This window comes from Anabrus simplex, chromosome 5 (genome assembly GCF_040414725.1).
Source record: "Anabrus simplex isolate iqAnaSimp1 chromosome 5, ASM4041472v1, whole genome shotgun sequence".
Taxonomy (NCBI): domain Eukaryota; kingdom Metazoa; phylum Arthropoda; class Insecta; order Orthoptera; family Tettigoniidae; genus Anabrus; species Anabrus simplex.
The window spans coordinates 301,764,780-301,786,487 of record NC_090269.1 but is presented as its reverse complement, the minus strand read 5'-3'; the positions used below and the strand labels follow the sequence as shown (position 1 = coordinate 301,786,487).

Below are 21,708 nucleotides of genomic sequence, written 5' to 3'. Positions count from 1 at the left end.
AAGGTGGTAGTGTTTCACATTGGTACCAACAACGTAAGGCAAGCTGATATAAGTACCAACATAGTTGGAGATGTGTGGGATCTGGTAAATGCAGCACGGGTGAAGTTTAAGAAAGCGGAGATTGTTATTAGTGGAATACTGTGTAGGAGGGATACTGACTGGAGGGTGATTGGGGATTTAAATGAGACTATGGAGTGGGTATGTGGGAAACTGGGAGTGAAATTTCTAGATCCTAATGGGTGGGTAGGAGATAGGGATCTGCACTCGGATGGCCTTCATTTAAACCGCAGTGGTACGTATAAGTTAGGAAATTTGTTTGGAAGGGTAATAGGGAGGCACATTCAGGGAAACGGGATGGCCTAGGGAGCGGTGATAAGGGAACAGGGAACTGGAAATCAAGTAGGGATGACATAAAATTGTTAGTGTTGAACTGTAGAAGTATTGTAAAGAAAGGAATAGAATTAAGTAATTTAATAGATATATATTTACCAGATATTGTAATAGGAGTTGAATCATGGCTGAGAAATGATATAATGGATGCAGAAATTTTCTCACGGCACTGGAGTGTGTATCGTAGAGATAGGATAGGAAAGGTGGGAGGGGGAGTTTTCATTCTGGTGAAAGAAGAATTTGTAAGCTACGAAAATGTTAAAGATGAGACACATGAAATTCTATGTGTAAGGCTCATTTCTAAAGATAATAGGCAACTTGATATATTTGGAGTGTACAGATCGGGAAAGGGTAGCACTGATGCGGATTCGGAATTATTTGATAGGATAGTCAGCTATGTGGGAAACGACATGGAAAGAAATGTGATTGTAGCGGGAGATCTGAATTTGCCAGATGTCAATTGGGAAGGAAATGCGAACGACAGGAAGCATGACCAACAAATGGCAAATAAGTTAATATGGGAAGGACAGCTGATTCAGAAAGTGATGGAACCAACCAGGGGGAAAAATATTTTGGATGTGGTGCTGATAAAACCAGATGAGCTCTATAGGGAAACTGAAGTAATAGATGGTATTAGTGATCATGAAGCTGTTTTTGTGGTAGTTAAAAATAAATGTGATAGAAAGGAAGGTCTTAAAAGTAGGACTGTTAGGCAGTACCATATGGCTGATAAAGCAGGTATGAGGCAGTTTCTAAAAAGTAACTATGATCGGTGGAAAACGGAAAATAAAAATGTAAACAGACTCTGGGATGGGTTTAAAGAAATTGTTGAGAAATGCGAAAACAGGTTTGTACCTTTAAGGGTGGTAAGGAATGGTAAAGACCCACCTTATTATAACAGAGAAATAAAGAGACTAAGAAGGAGGTGCAGACTGGAAAGAAATAGAGTTAGAAATGGCTGTGGAAATAAGGAGAAATTGAAGGAACTTACTAGGAAATTGAATCTAGCAAAGAAGGCAGCTAAGGATAACATGATGACAAGCATTATTGGCAGTCATACAAATTTTAGTGAAAAATGGAAGGGTATGTATAGGTATTTTAAGGCAGAAACAGGTTCCAAGAAGGACATTCCAGGAATAATTAATGAACAAGGGGAGTGTGTACGTGAAGATCTTCAAAAGGCAGAAGTATTCAGTCAGCAGTATGTAAAGATTGTTGGTTACAAGGATAATGTCGAGATAGAGGAAGAGACTAAGGCCAAAGAAGTAATAAAATTTACATATGATAACAATGACATTTACAATAAGATACAAAAGTTGAAAACTAGAAAAGCGGCTGGAATTGATCAGATTTCTGGGGATATACTAAAGACAATGGGTTGGGATATAGTACCATATCTGAAGTACTTATTTGATTATTGTTTGGCCGAAGTAGCTATACCAGATGAATGGAGAGTTGCTATAGTACCCCCTGTGTATAAAGGAAAGGGTGATAGACATAAAGCTGAAAATTACAGGCCAGTAAGTTTGACATGCATTGTATGTAAGCTTTGGGAAGGCATTCTTTCTGATTATATTAGACATGTTTGTGAAATTAATAACTGGTTCGATAGAAGGCAATTCGGTTTTAGGAAAGGTTATTCCACTGAAGCTCAACTTGTAGGATTCCAGCAAGATATAGCAGATATCTTGGATTCTGGAGGTCAAATGAACTGTATCGCGATTGACATGTCTAAAGCATTTGATAGGGTGGATCATGGGAGACTACTGGCAAAAATGAGTGCAATTGGACTAGACAAAAGAGTGACTGAATGGGTTGCTATATTTCTAGAAAATAGATCCCAGAGAGTCAGAGTAGGTGAAGCTTTGTCTGACCCTGTAATAGTTGAGAGGGGAGTTCCTCAGGGCAGTGTTATCGGACCTTTATGTTTTCTTATATATATAAATGATATGAGTAAAGGAGTGGAATCGGAGGTAAGGCTTTTTGCGGATGATGTTATTCTCTATAGAGTGATAAATAAGTTACAAGATTGTGAGCAACTGCAACGTGACCTTGAAAATATTGTGAGATGGACAGCAGGCAATGGTATGTTGATAAATGGGGCTAAAAGTCAGGTTGTGAGTTTCACAAATAGGAAAAGTCCTCTCAGTTTTAATTACTGCGTTGATGGGGTGAAAGTTCCTTTTGGGGATCATTGTAAGTATCTAGGTGTTAATATAAGGAAAGATCTTCACTGGGGTAATCACATAAATGGGATTGTAAATAAAGGGTACCAATCTCTGCACATGGTTATGAGGGTGTTTAGGGGTTGTAGTAAGGATGTAAAGGAGAGTGCATATAAGTCTCTGGTAAGACCCCAACTAGAGTATGGTTCCAGTGTATGGGACCCTCACCAGGATTACCTGATTCAAGAACTGGGAAAAATCCAAAGAAAAGCAGCTCGATTTGTTCTGGGTGATTTCCGACAAAAGAGTAGCGTTACTAAAATGTTGCAATGTTTGGGTTGGGAAGAATTGAGAGAAAGAAGAAGAGCTGCTCGACTAAGTGGTATGTTCCGAGCTGTCAGCGGAGAGATGGCGTGGATTGACATAGTAGACGAATAGGTTTGAATGGCGTCTATAAAAGTAGGAAAGATCACAATATGAAGATAAAGTTGGAATTCAAGAGGACAAACTGGGGCAAATATTCCTTTATAGGAAGGGGAGTTAGGGATTGGAATAACTTACCAAGGGAGATGTTCAATAAATTTCCAATTTCTTTGAAATCATTACAGAAAAGGCTAGGAAAGCAACAGATAGGGAATCTGCCACCTGGGCGACTGCCCTAAATGCAGATCAGTATTGATTGATTGATAAGGTCTCCAATTTAAATACATAGACCTACACCTATACATATTTCTACAATGGTTTACATGATTTTACAGCTTGAACATTTAGCTATTTTTCTACATAATCACTATTTCACTGTTAATAATCTCTTGACTATAAAGGCCATTATCAGGTCCATATTGACTTAATCACAGTTAATATAGAGATGAATGATCTGCCTAGTCAATACAAAGTGTTAACATTTTTTATATTTACCTTTCACTATTACATTATATCTAGTACATCTTTTGAGAACATGCACTTTCTCATCTTCAGCTAGTTAAGTGTAAATTCAGGTATACAATAAGACCTAGTGAAAATGGGGACCCCCTTTAAGAAATCTAAAACTATGACAAGTACAATGTAACATGTTAAAAATTGATGGATGGTGGCATGGTGGCATGGTGGCATAGAATTAAATTCCACACAGCAGGATGATGTGTATATGAATAAAATGTTGAGCACTTAGTCGTGTTGTGATGTGATGTCACTGTGTCCTTAGTGTTCAAATACTTTCCTGTAAAATTCAAGTAGGGTGATATTAAGAATAGTATTAAATAATATAATTCTACATGGTTTATGTCCCAGGGTTTATCATGGATCGCAGAGGTGAAAGAAGGTGCTGGGGTGAATGGGTCTAACTACAACATCAAAATTAATTAAAACTTAAGCTGAAGGTTATATTATCAAAATTCAAAATTTCACAATTTACAGGTACAAGTAGCCAACATTAAACAACTCTAGGAACGACAAAATTGGTGGTATAAGCAGATCATGGGCTTCAAGCCCTCGCTTAACTTTTCCTGAGCTCCTTGCTCAAATTTACAAAAGAGCACAAATTTCATACATAGGCAGAACTCCCCTAATACATGGAGCACTTGCTCCATAAATTACAATATCAACCCTCCCAGAGGCACTTTTACAACACTTGAAAAAGAGCTAACGTGCTCTCCATTTTCGAAGCTTACTCAAGGCAACAAAACATAAAAATCTATAATTACTTTCCTTACAAGCCACTATTTACAAATAGAAATCTTAAGAAATCTTAAGAACAGGTTAAATAAACGGCCCGAGTACAATTTGAATGGAGTCGAAGACTGAGCTCCAAAAATTTTAAACCTATAAGGCGCTTGGCCGACGAAACAGGGGCTATTCCCAAACTACTGAGGTAGCACGCATGGAAATCACTTTAATACATTGTAGAAACAAAAGCGTGGCACCTCAAACCAAGATGAAGGAGAGCTCGAGAGGGTATATCACTCTCTATCCCCGATTTACAGTTAAAGATTTTATGAAGTTATTTCATTAGCCGTCAGAAGTTACATTTTCAGAAAAGTAGGTTACATAGTTGATGATTCAGACCTTTTCCTCGGGTTAAACTGCGGATCTAGCAAGAAAGAAAGATGTTATGTGGCCATTACCTTGTAGAAGTTCTAGCAGGTGACGAAGAGCCTCCTACTTGACACACACACACAGTAAGATGATGATCAATTGGCCAAGAGACATGACAATCCGCAGTTTATAAACCCTCAGGGAAGGTTCGAGATCATTCATGAATAATCAAGACACACCCACAGAATTTTATTGGTTGAGTTCAAAAGTGACTCTCAGAATCAGAGAAGAAGCCTGTGATAGATGGAAAATTAATTACAGAAATTATTAATTGGTTGGATTCAAAACTGGCAGAAAGCACCACCATCTCAATCTTTATATACTGCCTGCTCTGTGCCACGAGAATTGCGTTTACAGCGACATTGCAGATGGCAGCAGTTATCGCACCCAGAGCACATTTTGGTTAAATGGGAGTTGGCCCGTAACACCAATATAAAATAAAAAATAATCCTTAACATGTTACCAATTGAGAAGATAATGCACATACAGAAACATTTTAGCTTAGCTTAGGATATAGAAATGTAAAATATGAAAAATCTTACCAGTTACAGTAGATATGTTAGGATCATCCCATGCTGCATGGTACATACAAATTTTAGAATTTTCTCGACACGAGTAACGGAGCACCTAATCAGTCCTCTTCTTACTGTTATTTACCAGCAGTGGACGCAAAAATATTTCTATCACTATTTTGCTGACCCTTTGTTCATGACCAGTTTTCAGAATATGTTTTATAGCACACAATGTGGTGCGTGCATTCGTCATGTAATTAAAACCACCACCCAATCTCACTGAACTAAATAGAACTTCTATTGTGTCTCCAGAAAATCATCTAGTGAGAACATAAAATAACCAATTTTGTAACAGATAAGACACACATTCCACTATAGATTTCATAGTTAGCGAGACAGCATCTGCCGTCTCATTAGTCAGATACGTTTTTCACGTTTTGATTCCAACCAAATTATTTTAACGTATTCGATGAAATCATCATTGAACAATTGTAAGTATTTTGTCTGCTAGTGAATAGAAATGCACACAATCTGGATTGTTTTGCCGAAAGGCATTACAGTAATCATTACTGAACTAAAAGCCTTTGACGAGGAAATAAGCAGCAGGACTACAGAACTACTTTGAAAGTCGGATTACAAGGAAACGCAACAGTTTATTCACGAGAACAGGAGATTTTACAATATCTGTACCGCATACACCTTCAACATTGACCACGCAAACGAACTTGTCACTGGTTTGGTTGTAGAAGAGCCGTTCCTAACTAGCCATTTAATCGGCAATCATTGTTACACTCCTCTCTCTTGGTCTGAGAGTTTTACATTCAACTCTAAGTCTTTCCTTCACTAATTGGGAAATCCAGACAAACACTATCAATATTTTCCATTTAGGCTACCAGTCTAGAGTACTTTGTGACGGAGATGACACTAGACGAGGAGTCCTGCCATATTCGTGAACGTTTGGGATACTATTCCCCACGCCACATAGTACCGCTTGATTTGTTCTGACTGCCCGGATTTTTTCTTGGGAAAATTATGGATTTGATTTAAAAAAACGGTCAGTTTTCCTTTAAATTTGGCTGATGTCTTTATGTTATTCAGACGATCAGTTTCTGGGTTTTCTTTGAATTGTCTCTGTAGTCTTTTAACTTCATTATGGTTAGTCATCAGCTGTTATCGCAGTCTCAGAATTCTTGATTGGAGCCTCTAATGTCTGATTTTCTCATCACTGCTGTAATTCTTACTCGTTGGAATATTGACTTGGATTGATACATCGTTGTTCAAATGAATTTCGTACTCGTCATCCAATGTATTTCCTGTGGTTGAAGAGCTTATTTCATTACAGATTTCTTCCGAAGAAATATCTTGTCACTGTCTGATCTTTCGTGGAGCTATTTTTCTTGTTTTAAGATAATGGGGACACTTTGAAGACCGACTAGGCACTCTCTCTTGCTTCAATACCGTTTTTTTTTTTTTTCTTTTAGTTTTATCTTCTATCTCCATCTCAAAAATTCAGGCTACAAACACAAGAATAATTGGATGGAATATTGATTACCCTTGGTTGATCCTTGCCTTGATAAAGTGTCAGGCCAATTTTCCCAAAGTCCTTTACTTAGGGAGATAACAGGAGTCCTCACACCTGAAGAATTTGGATTTCCTGCTTTGATATACAGAGAGGAACACAACAATTAATCATTTTACAACCAGAGACACACACATAAATGTTTGATGCAAACGCACTGTAACACAATAACGTGGGTACGGAGATAAGTTTGGTGCGTTAGCTGGCGCCCCTAGCGGAGGTTCGTGACACTAAGAGCTCACGCTGAGAAGCATGTTAACCACATAGCATAGAGCAGGGAGTATATAGGATTGAAACGGCAGTGGCGGAAAGAAAAGATAAATATTGCCAACCCAAATATAAATGAACATCAATTAGAAAAAACTTATGAATACAAAACTTCTTTAAATCTAAAGTTCTTTTACTTTGCACCAGGGTGCATGATCATAGTTTTTTGTAGTGACATCTGTGGAAGAATGTCCAAACTTCTTGATGAATGGCAAACAAAGCAAGTAGAAATGCAGTCAGTTCAGGAAACTTCACAACAACAAAATAATATCATATTTTAGTGGTGACATCTTCTGAGTAAATTTCTAAGTTGGAGTAGTTTCAATTTCACGGTTTCTCCAGTAGAGAAGTTCTTTTAGGTGCTAGATTTAAATGCACGGCGTTGGGGTGTACCTCCCGGTACAGACCTCTCCCCACCAAATGTCTTTCCTAGGGGTGACACAGAATAATTTTGAAAAATTATTTCCAGTTAAAGAAAATTTCTAAGTTTTGTTTTGTTGATAGGTAGAAACTTGTTAAACTCCAGCTTTAGAGTGTCTTTGTTGTAGCAGAATATGAAATACATGTTGATAAATTTGACGGCAAGTCCTGCCGCCACTGCCGATATCCAGTAGAGATCACCCGGACCCCTGAAGTACCCTCAGATACAACTCTCCCGCTACTATGAGAGGGGTAGTCATGGTGATGGATGCTGCAGATTAGAAGTATATACACAGTCCACAGATGAGTTGGCGGTAGGGGCACCGCACTTCAGCCTCTGCCGAAAGATGGACCCTCGCGCGCCGTTCCCGAGGAGACTTCACGGGAGTGGAGTGGGCCCGTACCCCACTTCGGGTGCAGTACGGTGGCAAACGGCTGAGGGGGCACTGAAACAGTAAGATCTCGGCAACAGAAAAGTGTTGTTGGAGTTTTGAGAGTGCGATCTTTATTGGTGATGCTGAGGGGGGGGCGGCGTAGGAGGAGTTTGTTTGCCCATGGTGTGGATATGTGGCAGACGGGGGCTTCGTAATGGCCACAAGGGAATTGACAGCAGGAAAACCAGAGGGGAAGATTGTACATACAGATCATATACATACTATAATAAGATAGTCGGGGCAGAAGGCCTCGAGAGATTGTTTAAAAAATATATATAACCTTCAAACTCCTGCTAAATATTAGCAGCTATGAATATCAAAAAAACTAATTATACAGGTTTAATCTGAGAGGGGTGGTCTCTAAAGATCTTCTCTGTGGCTGGATTGCTCACTAATAATGCAACGGGAGTCAGGAAATCCAATATGATGCACGGCCCATGAAATCTGAGGGCAGCTTGCCAACGGGAACAAAATTCCTAACCATGACTTGACCTCCGACTTTTAAATTGGTGGGCTTCCATCCACGATCATATCCTTCCCTAACCTTTGCATGTGACACCTTAAGATTGGCCTTAGCCTTCTTCCATAGATCTCTAATATTATCGGGATCTATTGTGTTGGTAAGATATCATTAAGTGACCAAAGCTTAAAGAGCGGCGTGTTAAGCACTTAAACATCAGAGAAGCTGGAGTGAACTTATGAGATTCATAAACTGCTGAATTCAAAGCAAAGGCCGACCAATGCAGGGACGTATCCCACCTGGAATGATCATCGTGATGATATGCAATGAGAGCCGATCTCAGATTACGACTGACGCGCACAGCCAGAGATGGTTGAGGATAATACGCCGATGTAGTACATGTGATACAGACAGATCAAAACAGAATTTGCGGAAGAGGTTAGATGTAAATGCCTTAGCATTATCAGAAACTACATATTGACATGGACCAAAAGAAGCAAAGATGGTGTTTAAACAAGAAATGGTGGACTGAGCGGTAGCCAGCTTAGTCGGAAATAACCAGGAAAACCTAGTGAAACCATCTACACACACGAGAATGAATTTGTTGGCGTTCCCCTTTGATTGGGGGAAGGGTCCGATGTAGTCTATATAGAGGTGTTCCATGGAGTGCAACGCTTGATGAGAAGATAGTAGACCTATCTTAGTGGACAAGATGGGCTTACTAAGCAAGCAAGATTTACAAGCTTTTACCAATTCTCAAATTTCACCATCCATACCTTTCCAAATAAACATCTCTTGGATCTTTTCTCAAGTTTTGAAGATGCCTAAATGCCCCCCTAATGGAGTCTCATGATAGTACTTGAAGATCATAGGTACAAGCACGGCTGAAACCACTATTTTCTTCTTTTGGTCATGCCTCAACAGGCAACATAAAACCCCATTCCTCAACACATAAGGGACGACATGTTCCCCAGAAGAAAGGGTTTCCATAATAAGGGCCAGCACTGGATCTTCACGTTGATATTTTTCAATATCCCTAAACAACATGGGGGCATCAGTTAGAATGGCATTTACACCCGAAGGTATGGGCGTGGGAAGAGAAGACCTGTCTTCCTGTTCAGAGGTCTCCACATCATGAGCAAACATGCGGTTTAGTCCATCCGCAACAACATTTTCAGATCCTGTGGTATGCCTAACATCAAATTGGAAGGCCGAAATCCTGATGGTCCAGCAAGCTATACGACCAGTGCGACACGGCCTAGCTAAGACCCAAATTAATGCTTGGTAATCTGTTTCCAGGTCGAACTTGACATGTTCCAGATAGAGGCGGAACTTCTCTAATGCAAATAAGACTGCCAAACCCTCAAGTTTATAGATGGAATACTTGGCTTCTTGAGCCAATAGTGTCCTATATGCATAGGCGATGGGTCGCCTTCCGAGTTGAGTTTCATGAAGAAGCACAGCAGCCACGGCCGCCAACGAGGCGTCGGTTTGAATAATGAATTTCTTTGAGAAATCAGGCATAACAGGGACAGTGGCATTGCAAAGAGCTAATTTCAGTTCTTCGAAACGGCTTGTTGAGACGGCCCCCACTCAAATTTGATGCCTTTCCTATGAAGTAAATTCAAGGGCGCCGCTCTGTTAGCGAAGTTAGGAATAAATTTCCTGAAGAAATTTACCATGCCTATGAACCTGGCAATACCTTTGACGTCCTTAGTTGATTTGAAATCACGGATGGCCTGTGTCCTAGAATGATAGATCGAAACGCCATCGGGCGACACATTGTGCCCTAGAAGGCTTAGCAAAAGCTACCTTAGATAACTTCACAGTCAACCCTGCCTTATGAAGGCGATTAAGGACATCTTTTAGATGATCAAGGTGTTCTTCAAAGGGCTCAGAAAATACGACGACATCATCAAGATAATGGTACATACATACATACATACATACATACATACATACATACATACATACATACATACATACATACATACATTATCATTATAGACTGTTGTGCCTTTCGGTGTTCAGTCTGCAAGCCTCTGTGAATTTACTAAACGTCACCACAATCCTCGAATTGCAATTAGTGTTGTGGCCTCATTTAGTTCTATACCTCTTATATTTTAAATCATTAGAAACCAAGTCTAACCATCGTCGTCTTGCTCTCCCTCTACGTCTCTTACCCTCCATAGCAGAGTCCATTATTCTCCTAGGTAACCTATCCTCCTCCATTCGCCTCACATGACCCCACCACCGAAGCCGGTTTATGCGTACAGCTTCATCCATCGAGTTCATTCCTAAATTAGCCTTTATCTCCTCATTCCCACCTGTTTGTACCAGCAGTCATTCTTGCTACTTTCATGTCTGTTACTTCTAACTTATGAATAACATATCCTGAGTCCACCCAGCTTTTGCTCCCATAAAGCAAAGTTGGTCTGAAAACAGACCGATGTAAAGATAGTTTCGTCTGGGAGCTGACTTCCTTCTTACAGAATACTGTTGATCGCAACTGCGAGCTCACTGCATTAGCTTTACGACACCTTGATTCAATCTCACTTACTATTATACCATACTGGGAGAACACACAACCTAAATACTTGGAATTATCGACCTGTTCTAGCTTTGTATCACCAATATGACATTCAATTCTGTTGAATTTCTTACCTACAGACATCAATTTAGTCTTCGAGAGTGTAATTTTCATACCATACTCATTGCACATTTTTTCAAGTTCCGCGATATTAGACTGCAGGCTTTCTGCACAATCTGCCATTAAGACCAAGTCGTCAGCATAGGCCAGACTGCTTATTACATTTCCACCTAACTGAATCCCTCCCTGCCATTTTATACATTTCAGCAGATGATCCATGTAAACTACGAACAGCAAAGGTGAAAGATTACAGCCTTGTCTAACCCCTGTAAGTACCCTGAACCAAGAACTCATTCTACCATCAATTCTCACTGAAGCCCAATTGTCAACATAAATACCTTTCATTGATTTTAATAATCTACCTTTAATTCCATAGTCCCCCAGTATGGAGAACATCTTTTTCCTCGGTACCCTGTCATATGCTTTCTCTAGATCTATGAAACATAAACACAACTGCCTATTCCTCTCGTAGCATTTTTCAATTACCTGGTGCGTACTGAAGATCTGATCCTGACAGCCTCTCTGTAGTCTGAAACCACACTGGGTTTCATCCAACTTCCTCTCAACGACTGATCGCACCCTCCCTTCCAAGATGGCACTGAATACTTTACCTGGTATACTAATCAATGAGATACCTCGATAGTTATTGCAATCCTTCCTGTTCCCTTGCTTATAGATAGGTGCAATTACTGATTTTGTCTAATCTGAAGGTACCTTACCAACACTCCATGCTAATTTTACTACTCTGTCAAGCCATTTCATCCCTGCCTTCCCACTATACTTCACCATTTCAGGTCTAATTTCATCTATTCCTGTTGCTTTATGACAATGGAGTTTATTTACCATCCTTTCCACTTCCTCAAGCATAATTTCAAAAACATCATTTTCCTCCTCCCCATGAGCTTGGCTGTTCGCAACACCACCAGGATTATTTTTTACATTGAGAAGATGTTCAAAATATTCCCTCCACTTCTCCAGTGATTCCCTGGGATCTATTATGAGTTCACCTAAATTACTCAAAACACTGTTCATTTCCTTTTTCCCTCCCTTCCTAAGATTCTTTATTACTGTCCAGAAAGGTTTCCCTGCTGCTTGACCTAGCCTTTCCAGGTTGTTACCAAAATCTTCCCATGACTTCTTTTTGGATTCAACAACTATTTGTTTTGCTCTGTTTCTTTCAACTATGTACAAATCCCTGTCTGCCTCGGCCCTTGTTTGGAGCCATTTCTGATAAGCCTTCTTTTTACGTTTACAAGCTGTTCTCACTTCATCATTCCAAGGTGTTCGCCTTTTCCCATCGTTACACACAGTTGTTCCTAGGCATTCCCTTGCTGTTTCTACTACAGCATCCCTGTATGCCACCCATTCACTTTCTATATCCTGAACCTGCTTACTGTCTACTGTTTGAAACTTCCCACTAATCTTATCCATGTACTTCTGTCTAATTTCCTCATCCTTGAGATTTTCTACCCTTATTCGTCTGACAGATTTCCTGAATTCGAAGTCTGTTAAGATATAGTCTATTATGGATCTAGTACCCCTAGCCTCCCATGTGTAGCGGTGAATAGCCTTATGCTTGAAGAATGTATTCGTAACAGCTAAACCCATACTAGCACAGAAGTCTAGCAATCGCTTCCCATTCCCATTAGCTTCCATATCTTCCCCACCTTTACGAATCACCCTTTCGTATCCTTCAGTTCTATTCCCAACTCTTGCATTGAAATCGCCCATTAGTACTATTCTATCCTTGCTGTTGACCCTGACCACGATGTCACTCAATGCTTCATAAAACTTGTCAACTTCATTCTCATCTGCACCCTCACATGGTAAATACACGGACACAATTCTAGTGTTAATTCCTCCAACTGACAAATCTACCCACATCATTTGCTCATTTACGTGCCTAACAGAAACTATGTTGCGTGCAAAGGTATTCCTGATAAAGAGCCCTACCCCAGACTCTGCCCTTCTCTTTCTAACACCCGTCAAGTACACTTTATAATCTCCTATTTCTTCCTCGTTATCTCCCCTTACCCAAATATCACTTGCTCCACATCCAAATGCATCCTCTTTGATGACTCAGCCAGTTCTACTTTCTTTCTTCCATAAGCCCCATTAATATTGATAGCTCCCCATCGAATCCATTTCGTTCGCCTAGTTGTTTCCAAGGAGTCCCTCGCCTGTCAAATGGGAGTGGGACTCCGTTACTCCCATAGGTCCGAGGCTTGCTTTAAATGTTCAGAGCTCGGTAAATTCATGAAGCAGGATGCTACCCTACCTGCACATAGTCCAAGTGAGAATCTCTCCTCTAATGGGTTATGGACCACCGGTGAATTGTATAGTCCTAGCCGCCTGAACACAAGGAGGGCCATGACTCAGAATATGTCCGAGATGCCCACTCCCATTCCATGGCAACTGGTATCCCGACTCTCAGGACCACTTACTAGGCCACTCAGCCCTTGCCCATGGTTCACAAACTAGGACGTGACTACAGTAACCCACAAACCTGTACCACAAGATAATGGTACAAGTATTTAAATTTGATATCCAAGAAGATCCTATCTAGCAGTCTCGTGAGCACAGCTGTCCCCGTACGGAGCACGAAAGGCACGCGGTTGTACTCATACAAGTTCCAATCCATGGCAAAAGCTGTTAGTCATTTTGATTCTTTGGCTAGAGGGATCTGATTGTACACCTGATTAAGGTCTAAGATGGTGAAGAACTTAGCTTTCCAAAACCATGAAAAACAGGAGTGAAGGTAGGGAAGAGGCACAGATTGTAACACCACCTTCTGATTTAAAGCACTATAGTCAATCACAGGCCTGAAGCCACCTTGGGTTTTCGGAACCAGAAAAATGGGCGATGAATACACTGACTTGGAAGGTCAAATAATACCATCTTTTAACATCTGGTGGATGATCTCTTTAAGAGCCTTCATTTTAGGAGGAGATAGCCTATAAGGTGGAAATCTAACCGGGATCGAATCAGTAACCTCAATTTTATATTCAATAAGGTCAGTAACACCAAGAGTATCAGAAAATACATCAGGAAACGACTGACACAACTTACGAATACTATCAGCCTGCTCCTCAGGCAGATGTCTAAGGTCTAACAACATCTCATCCTGGGTAGGCGAAACAGATGAAAATGATGCAGTATTACACTTAAGCAAAGGAATTTTACAGTTACTAGCAAATTTGAAAGTGCACAACTTGCTCTGAATGTCGAGCACTAGACCGGTATGAGACATGAAGTCTGCTCCTAATATTATGGGGCAAGACAAGTGCTTAGCGACAAACAATTTAATTTTTGAAGTAAATTTAGAAATCTGAATTTTGGCTAAGATGAAACCTAGTTTTTCTAATGGAGAGGAATTTGCCGAAACGTATTGGACCGAAGTCGAACAACAATCAGAAAATTTACTGACAGACTTTAATTTTGAATACCATTCAGCCGAAATGATGGAACAAACACTCCCTGAGTCTAACAACGACTGATTTTGAGAAAAGGTGACAGTGCAGGGGACTCCGCTGCAATCCTAAGGCATTCTTTAGGACCTTCGAATGATAAATTAGAAGAACCCTAATCCGTACCTGAGCTTTCGCTGGGTTTAACAGGGGCTGAGCCTGGAGAAGATGAACACGCCAACTCAGCTGATGACACTGGTCATTTCCTATTATTAGAGTTTGCAGAGGTTGCACTAGAAGTTGAACAGGAGGGGTGCTATTGGCGTTAGGGCAATTCTTGGCGATATGAGAAAACGAGCCACATTTAAAACATCCTTGTGATGAGCCTTCTCCATTCTTTCTCCCACTAGATTTTATTACTGGGCACTTGTTACGGAGATGCTCCGTTGACCCGCACGCGTAGTATTTACGGGTGGTGAGAGTTCGGTGAGGTGAAGGCCGAAAACTATTAGAAGATGGAGGAGGCTCCTTAGCGACTCTTAAGGTGTTGGCATACCTAACACCTTCAACTGAGACCGCCATAGCCTCTAATAATAATAATGCTATTTGCTTTATGTCCCACTAACTACTCTTTTACGGTTTTCGGAGACGCCGAGGTGCCGGAATTTAGTCCCGCAGGAGTTCTTTTACGTGCCAGTAAATCTACCGACACGAGGCTGACGTATTTGAGCACCTTCAAATACCAGCGGACTGAGCCAGGATCGAACCTGCCAAGTTGGGGTCAGAAGGCCAGCGCCTCAACCGTCTGAGCCACTCAGCCCAGCGCCATAGCCTCTAAGGCGGTAAAAGTTTGAGGACGTGACGCTAAACACTGATATGAGCTATAGGGTGGGGAGATGCCTTCCATAATAGTCTGCATGATTTGATCTTCTGGGAAATGAAGAGCAAATACCCTTGTGTAGAACTTAATATCTTGGATGAAGTCTGCCAGGTTTTCATCCAGTCGCTGTACTCTGAAATAGTATTTTTGAATTAATGATGACATTGCCCAAGCCGGAATGAAGTTAGCTAAGATATGGGCGTGGAAGTCTCCTATAGAAGATTGCTCAGCTATTGCTTTGACTATTTCATCAGAGAGGACGCTGATGGAGTAAGGGTAAATTATTTGAAGAATTTGAGGGTGAGAAAGGGAAAACACTAGTGCGTGATCTTGAAATTCAACTAAGAGTTTTAAAAATGAAATAACTAATTAGTAGAACTATTAGAAAACTTAGAAATTCCCCTAAGCAACATAGCCAAAGGATGAGGCAAAGTACTGAACCCGGGTGACATAGTAGGTAATGGCCTAGGGGGTAAAGAAGCTTCAGACACAGCATTATTTAAAAAGAATGATTTATTGGATGTACGACGAACAGGCTCATTTCCTAACGGGGCAAATGTTTGTTGCGCTGCTACAGATTTTCTGCTTACTTCGCCCTTGGAAGAATCCTCCTCGCTTACGATGTTTACCACAGTGGCTTGGTCGGTTTTGGGAGCAGCTCCCCAGTTAACATTTGACTAACTTTATTGGACATTTTTGATAGATGATCAACTAAATTACTCACCCCCTTAGGATGATCTTCTTTTAAGTTGAGAGACAATAGGTCCCTAACTCTATTGTAAAAGTGAAACAATCTTGCCTGTACTCTTTTAAGTTGGTTAGGAGATGGATCACTCACTTCAGAAAAACTTACTACAGAAGCTAGCTCGGTGGTGTTGTCCATGATAGTGGATAGAGCCTCATCAATAACCTTCTCTCCCAAAGTTGGGATACTAATAGGCAATTCTAGGGACTCCTTCACTTTGGTTGTATCTGCCGCAACCGTGCCTCCAGTTTGAACATTTCTAATAAGCAATTCGTAAATCAATTCCTCCTTGCGCAAATAGCCGGGATGGCGGATTTTGCGAGGGCCATACATGATGAAAGCAATTTGCAAATTTAGAAAAGGAAAAAATCCCAGCGACTGAGAAAATTCTTAGAGTTCGGTATATATTCAATGTTTAGCCATCAAAAGGGGCTTAATTGAGACCCATTCAACCACACTCTGCTACCACTTGCTCTGGGGTTTATCGTGGATTGCCGAGGTGAAAGAAGGTGCCGGGATGAATGGGTCTAACTACAATGTCCAAATTAATTAAAACTTAAACTGAAGGTTATATTTTCAAAGTTCAAAATTTCACAATTTACAGGAACAAGTAGCAATATTAAACAACTCTAGGAACGACAAAATTGGTGGTATACACAGATCGTGGGCTTCAAGCCCTCGCTTAACTTTTCCTGAGCTCCTTGCTCAAATTTACAAAAGAGCACAAATTTCATACATAGGCAGAACTCCCCTAATACATGGAGCACTTGCTCCATAAATTACAATATCAAGCCTCCCAGAGGCACTTTTACAACATTTGAAAAAGAGCTAACATGCTCTCCATTTTTGAAGCCTACTCAAGGTAACATAACATAAAAATCTAATAATCACTAGCCTTACAAGCCACTATTTACAAATGGAAATCTTATTACACACCTACAGGGCCTTATTGAAAAAGAACAGGTTAAATAAACGGCCCGAGTACAATTTGAATGGAGTCGAAGAATGAGCTCCAAAAATTTTAAACCTATAAGGCGCTTGGCCAACAAAACAGGGGCTAAACCAAACTACTGAGGTAGCACGCATGGAAATCACTTTAATACATTGCAGAAACAAAAGCATGGCATCTCAAACCAAGATGAAGGAGAGCTCAAGAGGGTATATCACTCTCTATCCCTGATTTACAGTTAAAGATTTTATGAAGTTATTACATCAGCCGTCAGAAGTAACATAATCAGAAAAGTAGGTTACATAGTTGATGATTCGGACCTTTCCGTCAGGTTAAACTGCGGATCTAGCAAGAAAGAAAGAAAGAAAGATGTTATGTGGCCATTACCTTGTAGAAGTTCTACCAGATGACGAAGAGGCCTCCTGCCTCCTGCTTGACACACACACACAGTAAGATGACGATCAATTGGCCAAGAGATATGAAAATCTGCAGTTTATAAACCCTCAGGGAAGGTTCGAGATCATTCATGAATAATCAAGACACACCCACAGAATTTTATTGGTTGAGTTCAAAAGTGACACTCAGAATCGGAAAAGAAGCCAGTGATAGGTGGAAAATTAATTGCAGAAATTATTGATTGGTTGGATTCAAAACTGGCGGAAAGAAAAGATACATATTGCCAACCCAAATATAAATGAACATCAATTAGGAAAAAACTTATGAATACAAAACTTCTTTAAATCAGAAGTTCTTTTACTTTGCACCAGGGTGCATGATCATAGTTTTTAGTAGTGACATCTGTGGAAGAATGTCCAAACTTCTTGATGAATGGCAAACAAAGCAAGTAGAAGTGCAGTCAGTTCAGGAAACTTCACAACAACAAAATAATATCATATTTTAGTGGTGACATCTTCTGAGTAAATTTCTAAGTTGGAGTAGTTTCAATTTCACAGTTTCTCCAGTAGAGGAGTTCTTTTAGGTGCTAGATTTAAATGCACGTTGTTGGGGTGTACCTCCTGGTACAGACCTCTCCCCATCAAATGTCCTTCCTAGGGCTGACACAGAATAATTTTGTATTTATAAAAAATAGACCTTATTCTTCTGATTACCATTGTAAGTGGGCTTTTGCCACTGAGTTCTTGTCGGCACTTGCAAAATGACCTGATGATATTATTTATGTTATTAATCTGAAATCATCACCTGCCTTACAAATAAGGTGGCCATTGAGGTCCAGGACTATAAAACAATAAATATTACATTAAGATACTACCTTTAAAAACACTGAAGGCAACCAATCAAATTGACAACCATACTCACAAGCACGTGAGGATTGGTAGTCCTGTCCTCAAAACCCGAGGGATGTCCCTACTGATACAAATTGCCATCTTGCTTAAAAAATTATCACCAAAGGGTATTTTAAATCACAATAAATTGATGGTTGATGAAAGGAAAATGACTTAGCAAAATTTATTTATTTAAAATCGCATCAAGGGGACTCTGAAAACATGACTGTGCAATTACTTCCATATAATCAACTCCCTTATTGCAGTGGGTTAGCTCCATTCTACTGGAAACAGGCAAATAAAGAAAAATTACGATGATGATTTTTATATTACAATTTATATGGTAACATTACCTGCTCCCAAATGCTGAAAAGTGCTGTTTTAAATTAAATTATTGTAGATATGAGACTGCCTCATAAAATTCCTGCAAGAGAAATTAGTTCATTTAAGACATGATAACGAAAATAAAATTGATTTTGTCTCATCACCTAGGCTGAAACTCCTGTTGGAGTGAGAGCTTGGAATGGACACATCCTCTCTGACAGAGAACCAAAATGAGAATGCCAAACGCTAATTTAGTGTCTTAGGATATAATCCCCCATCCCACCTTTTATTAGTCCCTCTTCCAGAACAAAGGAACCAAATGACCAGTCACGTGCAGAATTTCGACAAAGCAGCAATCACTTTACAAAGGTAAAATTAAGTATATCCTCCTAATTCAATACATCATTAGATGGAGTAATCAAATTCAAACATATTTTGACTCATTTCAGCCATTTTCAGTGAAAAAGTAATTTACATAATACAAGCTAAAATGTGCCAAAAAACATAATGAAGGAACAAACGGAAAAACAAAAGAGAGGCATGATGGAAATAAAAATATACAATATTTACATCATGATATGGAGCAATAAACAACTTGCTGCAATAAAATTCAGTGAAAACAGGGGTTAATACAAAACATAATTGAATCTAAAAACTGTGTTAACCTAAGAAGAAAAGAAATGAAAACAAATGATACAGTTGGAAATGAACAATAAGTGCACATGGCAAGGTTGCAGAGCTCTTAGTCTACAAAATTTTGGTTCTATAACAATTCAAAACAGGATGAAATCACTGTGTCGAAAATTCAGTAAAAGTAAAAGAGCAGTAATCACATTTTCTTAGATGAGAGTGGAAAATTCTCACACCCTCTCACATTCACCAGAACACCACAAGAAGGGTTCTTTCTAGCATCATTTCCACACTCTCTGATACTGACCAGAACATCAGTAACAAAGGTTTTCCTGGTGCCAGAAAGATGTGAGAAATAAAGGGCCAGGCTCCTTCCATATGTTGTTTAAACAGTTCCCTTCTATATTTTAATGCAGAGTACAAATACTCGGTTTTCTTTTTAATAATGATAATAAAAAACTGGTACAGTTTACAGCAAGTTATTTAAAATTAAATTTGAGTATGATCCTAAATATTTGATAATTAATTTAATATACCATACTATATTAATTGGAATCTGTATACTAAAAAGATTTCCTAGAAACAGCTTTGTCCAGTACATCTGTCCATTCTACTGGACAGATTTGCTTCATTTTTGTTTTATTCTCTCTGGAATTACCTGTTGGTGAATCATCAAGCATTTTTAGGTCTCTAAGTTCAGTAAACTTTGATTAATCATACATTGAAATCATTATCACTCTAATAATTGCAGGTGAAGGTTTACCCTAGCCTGCAATACATCTAAGCTGATTGCACATAGTTAAGGAGCAAAATCTTAATGTAAAGATTTTGAACCAAAACGATTAGAAATGATGGCGTCTAAAGGCAAACCTGCAATTACAACCAATCTTGGTCACATATGACCGAATACTATCTAGAGAGAAATACAGTTTGAGAAAGATGCACCTAACACTCCTAGGGGTGGTGTGGGGAGGGAGTGATATGTAAAAATAATTGGAAACGACTAATATTAGTGTCAAATCTATGCAGTTCAGCATCAGTGGGATGAAATGTGACACTCTGGATGTCATTTGTCAAAGTTCAGCGTCCATCAGCATGCGGATCAGAAGAGGCGAGAAAGGAAATGTCAAAAATGACTGAGATTAGTAATGAATTCACAGATTTGGGTTTGATACTGGCCGTGCGGTTAGGAGCACCCAGCTGTGAGCTTGTATTCGGAAGATAGTGGGTTCAAACTCCAGTGTCTGCAGCCCTGAAGATGGTTTTCTGTGATTTTTATACCAGGTAAATGCTTGGGCTGTATCTTAATTAAGGCCATGGCCGCTTCCTACCCACTCCTAGCCCGTTCCTGTAACATCATTGCCATAAGACTTATCTGTGTTAGTGCAACATAAAGCAGCCTGTAAAAAAAAAGATATAGTAACTGAAATGATCAACTGCTTCCCAGACAATCTGGGTTGCCATCATCACCATAAGACTTATCTGTGTTGGTGCGACTTAAAACAAATTTTTCTAAAGGTTTGTAAAATATCAGTCAATGTCACAATAAAGAAATTCACAAAAGTTTACTTCACACATAATTCACAGGTAATACAAATCCTAAGAGTAAACATTCCAAAAAGTAACTGGGCAGAGCATGGAGCATTTTCATATTAAGACAGGTTATTGGACCTATTTATAATGAATGCTGTGGAACAGCACTGGTCCTGTAGTATATTATTAAAAGCATTTTATATGTAAACAAAATATGAATATTGTGCTTCAGTTGCTCAATATGTTTAAAATATTAGGTACTGTATAAAGAAAAAGTTAATGTAAAATAGCCACTCTGCGGTCTAGGGATAGCATGCCTGCCACTCACCCGGAGGTCCTGAGTTCAATTCCTGGCCAGACCAGGGACTTTTACCTGGATCTGAAGGCTGGTTCCAGATCCACTCAGCGTATAACTGAGGAGCTATCTGATGGTGAGATGGTAACCCCTGTCTAGAAAGCCTGAGCGGATTCATTGCACTGACCATGTGTCACCTCACAATCTGCAGGCCTTTGGGCTGAGCAGTGTTTGCTTGGTAGGGCAAGGCCTATAAAGGCTGTAGTGCCATGGGGTTTGTTGTGATTTTTATATAAGTAATTAATTAAATAAATAAGTATTTATTAACTAAATTATTTATAACTAACTAAACTAAAAGTATGACAAAACACACTATTTAAATCAATATTATGGGCCTATATGAATTTAACAAGAGTCATCGACTTACACTGGAAGAATATAAAGGAGAAGGTAATTTAATTGTTAGGTGCTTAGTAATTTAGTTACAACATAAGATATCCTAAACAGCTTTTTTGAAAGTGTTTGTACTTTAATATTTTTGAGAAATTTGTTCCATTTACGTGATGCAAAAATTGTGAAGGAGTTGGTGAACGTGGTGGTTCTGTGGGTCAGCATGCAAGAAGGGTGGCGTTACATACTTGAGTATTTCTGCCATTGTGTGAGAAGTAATTCAAGGAATTTCTCAGATAGG

At 39.5% G+C, this 21,708-nt stretch overlaps 1 protein-coding gene across 6 annotated transcripts in view; it reads left to right on the top strand.

The window, feature by feature from the left end:
- Positions 1-21,708, top strand: part of LOC136874506 (uro-adherence factor A) — a 177,299-nt gene that overhangs the window by 12,832 nt on the left and 142,759 nt on the right. The gene's annotated exons all lie outside the window — the stretch shown is intronic.